The following is a 6778-nucleotide window of genomic DNA, read 5'->3' as shown; positions in this document are numbered from 1 at the left end:
TTCTCTCTGCCAAATATTCAGCTAATTTCAGGGTTCAGGTCAAATGCTGCCTCCTCCATGCAGACCTCCAGCATCCTCAGCAGCCACCAGAGAATTCTCATGCCTCTGCTCGCCCATGCTATCACATGCTTTCTTACCCTACAGTCATTGTGAACTTGTCTTTCCTAATCCCACCTTATGCTCACCCAAAGTACCTAGTACCTCAGAGCCTTGCCTTTTAGAGACTCTTAGCAAATAATTGTTAAATTGATGTACAGCATCTGAACCTACCCTTGCTGAGCTTGATGCAGAGGGTTCTTGTATGGATTGAGGCCAACATGGCACCCTGTGGGGTATGGCTTTACCCATCTTCCTAGCCTTGTCCTCATCTCCTCCTCTCCTCCGCCTCATTCATCAGCCTGTATTCCAAGCTTGTTCTAATCCAACCTCAGGCCCTTTGCATGTGCTGTTTCCTCTGCCTGGAACCCAAGCCATTGCATGGCTGACTGCCTCACTTAACTCAGGTAAGTGCTAAAATGTCACCTCTCCAGAGAAGTCTTTCTTACCTAAAGTGGCACACCCTTTTTTTCTCTCTATTTTGTCACTCTGCTTTTAAAAATAGTTTATCATGGATTTTCTAAAGGCATGTCATATTTATTTATTGTCTGACTCTTCATGGGAAGGTTCCATGAGGGCAGGAGCTGTCTGTCTTATTTAGCACAGTATCTTCAGCCTCTGGAATGGTGCCTGGCACAGGGGAGACTCAATGAACACTGTGAATGAATAATTATTGATTATGATGTCAATGAACTGGGAATAATCAAGGAAATGATCAAGAGGTTTATCTTGATTGTCTGATATTTTAGTTGTATTATAATAGTTTCTAGTGTCGGTTTTTGAGTTGTTCCCCTAAGAATAGGTAGAATTGTTGCCCAAATTCCGATCTATTCTCTCTCAGTCTCTATCTCTCTTTCCAAACCAAAGTCATATATGTATGTACTCATACATCTATTCACAACGACTTTATTAGATCATTAGCCGAGGTGATGGAAAGTTGATGCTCTTTGTTTTTGTTCTTCATGTGTTGTAGATTTCAAATAAAGTAGGTTAGTCCCAAGAAAACAAAGTATGAATTCTGCAATTTTCTGAGAATTATTAGAACTAGGTCTTTGACACAAGGTACGAGCCTATAAATATTTTCAGTGCTTAAAGCAGTAATTACACTTTGGTGCTGATTCACACGTGTTTTCATATTTCCACCACATGCATGTTGGAGTGTACACATTTTTCTTTTTTCACTTTTTTTTTTCAAAAAAGAACATAAAATACACATCTCTCTACTTCAAAGTGGCAGCAGAAGAGTTAGAGTTCTAAATATTCTCTGATTTGGAATGGTGTTCCACTAGCATGAAACCAACATTTCATCAAAGTGGTTTGCTTCAATCAGGGTTGTACCGGTGAGATATAAATTATAAATCATATACTCTGTTTTACATGGGAAATGGGAGCTCTGAGGTGGATTGCGCTTGAACAGATGGACTCAAGGTAGTTTCATGTCTTCTGCTGCTTATGTTTTACTTCTAATGTCATTTTCAAAGATTCCATCATTAACTTCAGAGGTGCCCAGGCAAGGAACTTTCAACAACTAAATACGGGCTTGGAAAGGATCCAGCAGCCAAACAATGCAGGGTGGCCTGGGGTGGCTAGGGAAGCAGACAGCCAGACCAGAGGGGTGGACAGGAATAAAGGGAGCTGGGACAGGAGCAGGGGACAGAGAAGGGACATCTCCCACTGTGTTCTTGGTTCCTTTTCCTTGAGCAGACAGTGTCAGGGAAGTCCTGGGCTGATATTCAGCTGGCATATTCAAAGAGTCCTGGTGGCACAATGGTTAAGCACTTAGCTGCTAACCAAAAAGTTGGTGGTTTGAACTCACCCAGCAGCTCCACTGGAGAAAGCTTTGGCAATCTGCTTCCATAAAGATTGTAGCCAAGAAAATCCTATGGAGCAGTTCTACTCTGTCACACGGGGTCACTATGTGTTGAAAATTGACTCAATGGCACCTAACAACAAGAACATACTGAGATTCAATAGCTGAAACAATGTACTCAAACATACCGATAATCATCATGATGGCACTCGACCTGACAATGTTTCATTCTGTTAAACATAAGGTCGTCATGAGTTGGAGTGAGCTCGACGACAACTAACAACAACAAAGCTATGACTCAGCTGTTCAAGTTGTAAAGATATTGAAGACATAAGATAGCGAAAAGCTTCCCAGAGTGCCTTTGCTACCTTGGCCTTCTTGTTCTCTCCATTGAGACTCCCTGAACCCCCCTAGATCCAGCAACTAAAGTGTTAATGCCAGGCACAGCACGGTGCCTCAAGACACAGGGAAGGAAGGCAGAAATGGAGGGAAGACAGAATGGAGAAGCAGGTTCTAGCAAGACTGGGACCCAGTGCTGTGGTGTATACGTGTGTCTATGTGCATGTATGCACCCGTGTAGCTGGGAAAGGGGAGGTGTGTATTGAGAATAGTCTCCGCTTGGCTAAACTGGATGCCTTTGCCATGTGACTGGACAAAGAATGTTCTCCCACACCTAAACCTTTGCTCAAGGAGCCCTGGTGATGCAACAGTTAAGACTTCTGCTGCTGACCGAAAGGTTGGTCTTTTGAACCTAGCAGGCAGTTTGAACCCACCCAGTAGCTTCTCTGGAGAAAGACTTGGTGATCTGCTCCCGGTACCTAACAGTAACGACAAACCTTTGCTCATGCTGTTTCATTGCCTAGAATGTTCTTCTTCCTCTGCTGCTCTGGCTACCGTCCTCATCTGTTACGGATTGAATTGTGTCCCCCCAAAATATGAGTGATATAATCCCATTTGGGAATGGGTTGTCTTTGTCATGTTAATGAGGTAGGATTAGTGTAGGGTATGTCTTGGGTCATTCTCTTACAAAATATAAAAAAAGCAGATTAGGACAAGCAAGAAAGTAGAGGTGGGGTAAGACAGGGTAAGATAGATACCAAGACACATGGAGATCTCCAAAGAACCAGGAAATAGAAGCTGAAGAGACAAGGACCTTCCTTCAGAGCTGACAGAGAGAGAAAGCCCTCCCCTAGAGCCGGAGCTCTGAATTCAGACGTCTAACCTCCTAAACTGTGAGAAAATAAATTTCTGCCTGTTAAAGCCATCCACTTGCAGGATTTCTGTTATAGCAGCACTGGATAACTAAGACATCACCCTTCAAGGCTTTCTGGAGTTTTCCATAGTTACTGTGCCGAGGTTTCATTCCCCACAATTTCCCTGCTCTGCACTGCATGGGGGAAAGAGGAGGTCTGAGCCTGGCAGGCTACATCTCTGGGTCTTGTGTCAGTTGGCTTCCAGCTGGATTCAGAGGTACTACCGGGAGACTGGAGGGCAGGAGCATCCAGGGAATTTCTCCCTTTCCTCTCTGTCTCTAGTGGCATCTCCAGCAGCAGCTGCGCTTTCCCTGTAGCTCCAGTTCCCACTGGACAGGCCTGCAGTAGTTCCATCTTCTCTGGGTGACCCCTGGTGCCTAGCTCCCGTATCCTGCCTCCTCACTTTGTCTCTCCAGCCTAGGTATGTCTCTCCAGCCTTTCTCCTGCTATTGTTAATATCTCCTCTGCCTCACAAGCTCTTGTTTGGCTTCTGATTTCTCCCATCATTAGTAACCAATTCCCTGTATTAAATTCCTTCTGTTTTAGGTATTTCAAATATTTGACTGAAGTTCCACTACAGCACCCTCCACACTGTATTGCCAGTCATCTATTCACTTCTCCGCCTCCCCAGTGCTACTGTGAGTTTGTAGAGGGCAGGAAATATGTTTTACTGATTTTTGGTATCTTTTCCCCTCTTTTTTTTTCCCCTCCTGGAAACTCTGGTGGAGTAGTGGTTAAGTGCTATGGCTGCTAACCAAGAGGTCTAGCAGTTCAAACCCACCAGGCGCTCCTTGGAAACCCTATGGGGCAGTTCTACTCTGTCCTATAGGGTTGCTATGAGTCAGAATCGACTAAACAGCAGTGAGTTTGGTTTTTTGATTTTCCCCCTCCCACAGACTTTCTCCCCACCCTCCCTTGCCCAACCCCAGGAACATAGGAGGTTCATATTAAGTGTATGTTGGTTGAAAGAATGAATGATAGACAAAATCAACTTTCCAGGAGCTTATAAATTGGCAGGTATTTCCTTGACGCATCTCACAGGAATATGTTCTTTTCCTACATAGCACTTACCACAATGCATATCCCAGTACCCAGTGCCCTCGAGTCGATTCCAACTCATAGTGACCTACAGGACAGAGTAGAACTGCCCCATAGAGTTTCCAAGGAGCGCCTGGAGGATTTGAACTGCCAACCCTTTGGTTAGCAGCTGTAGCGCTTAACCACTATGCCACCAGGGTTTCCACAATGCATATAGTTAGTTGTTATTTGTATATTTATTTGATTAAGGTCTGTCTCTTCTCACCTTCTAGGAGTCTGTTTAGCTCCCTGCATTGTTGTAGCAGAGTTTCTAGCACAAAGTAAGTGCCATGAAATCTTTGTTAAATGAATAACTCAGGTAGGCCTTCAAAAATTCTGATTGTTTTGAACTTTAAAGAGAAAACCTACTTTTACTTACTCTGGAGGAAAAAAGAAAATAACTTTGGAAAATAAAATAAAAAGTCAGAAAGTATTTAATTTTTTTGCTTGCATTACCAGAAGAATATTTCCTTTTACTCTCACTGGCTATTATAAGATTTTACTCTTTTGACTTTAGAGACTTCTGTTAAACAGGGAAAGATGCTTTTGTTAGGTGCCATCGAATTGGTTCCAAGTCATAGTGACCTCCTGTATAACAGAACGAAACATTGCCCAGCCCTGCACCATCCTCACAACAGTAGATATGCTTGAGCCCATTGTTGCAGTAACTGTGGCAGTCTACCTTGTTGAGGGTCTTCCTCTTTTTCAATGATCCTCTAATTTACCAAGCATGATGTCCTTCTCTAGAGATTGGTCCCTCCGGATAACAAGTTGAAAGTGAGACTAAGTCTCACCATCCTTGCTTCTAAGGAGCATTCTGGTTGTACTTCCTCGAAGACAAATTTGTTCCCTCTCTGGCAGTCCATGGTATATTCAATATTCTTTGCCAACACCATAATTCAAAGGCATTGATTCTTCTTCAGTTTTCCTTTTTCATTGTCCAGCTTTCACAGGCACATGAGGCAATTGAAAATAACCAGGGAAGGACAGGGATTATTTTCTCTTTGCAGGTATAGAGACAGGCTTTTCTTCCTCTGTTCCCCCACAGCCCCTGTGTGTCCCTCTGTCAGAGCCACACTTACCATATTTCATTTTGTTGGAGGTCCACATGCCTGAATCTCTCACTAGAGGGCAGGGGCTGTGTTGGGTAGTCATTAGTGCTGCTCTTAAATATTCCAATTCTTGCCTCCTTCCAGCACATGGAAAGATTGCATTTCCCAGGCCCCATAAGGGACACTTGTCACTTCCAACAGGCAGCTTAGAGAGCGGCCGGTGATTCATGATATCCCTTCCCCACTGCTGCAGGGGTGTGGAAGCACCTATTGAGATGGAAACTTTGTCAGCCTGGGTATCCCAGCACGCTGATGAGTAGGCCCCCTGCTGATTGGTAGCCTGTAGCTGGAGTGAGACGTAAACATTTCAGAGTTCATGGCATGATCCAGCCTCTCCTGACTGATATATGTGTCTCACTTTTTTTTTATCTCCCAAATACAGCATAAAACAATCATCCAAACTAGTTGCTGTCAAGTCGACTCCAATTCATGGCAACCCCATGTCTTTCAGAGTAGAATTGTGTTCTATTGGTTTTTTAATGGCTGGTTTTCCAGAAGCTGATTGCCAGGCCTTTATTCCAAGGTGCCTCTGGGTGGACTAGAACAGCCAACCTTTGGGTTAGTAGTCAAGTACTTAACTGCTTGTGCCACCTGGGGACTCTCAGTCCAGGATAGTGCTTGATACATAATGGGCCCTCAATAATTACTTGTTGAATTAATGAATGAAGACAGAATCCTTGCCTTCAAAAGGAACAGTTAAACAGAATAGGAAGGGATTGAAGGTGGGGATAAAGATAATGTTAAGGGAAGGCTGGGTATAGAAATCAAGAGTGTAGCATCCAAACTAGAATGCTAGAGACTATTTCAAACCCTGTCTCATTGTTGGATCAGTGTTTAAGATATTGCTCTTAAGATATTGATGTTAGCAATGCCTTGGTAGCAAATTAACAAAACAAAAAGCCCAAAAATCTAAGCAGAAAAAAATAATTAATATTTGACTGCTGAGATAAAATAAGGCAAAGGAACCCCTCGGTGGTGTAGATATAGTATTTTTTCCTATTCCTCCTTTCCCGTGGCTTAATTTTATCTGCTAATTGACCTGCTGCTCATTGCTCTTATCTATTCATACATTCTTCCAGTCATTTAGTTGCACAAATATTTGTGGAGGAGTTACTGGGGGTCACCTGTGGCGTGTTCTCTGGGGAAACTTTCAACTGCATGGGGAAGAACGACCCAATGATCTGTGCAGTGCCTTCTGCCCCCAAGATGCTTGGAAGGAGTCCACTGGGTATCTGCATAAAGTAACCATGCATTTCATTCTACAGTCCTTTGTCCTTTTATTCTTCATCCTTTAAAGTCCTTTCCCATTCTTCACTCATTTTGACTAGCACAGCAGCTCTTTGAGAGAAGGATAAAAAAACAAACATACAAAAAGTCAGGTGCATATTGAGTCCATTCTGACTCATGGCAACTCTGACTTACTGCAACCA

This window comes from Elephas maximus, chromosome 21 (genome assembly GCF_024166365.1).
Source record: "Elephas maximus indicus isolate mEleMax1 chromosome 21, mEleMax1 primary haplotype, whole genome shotgun sequence".
NCBI lineage: Eukaryota > Metazoa > Chordata > Mammalia > Proboscidea > Elephantidae > Elephas > Elephas maximus.
This window is presented reverse-complemented; position numbering follows the sequence as displayed.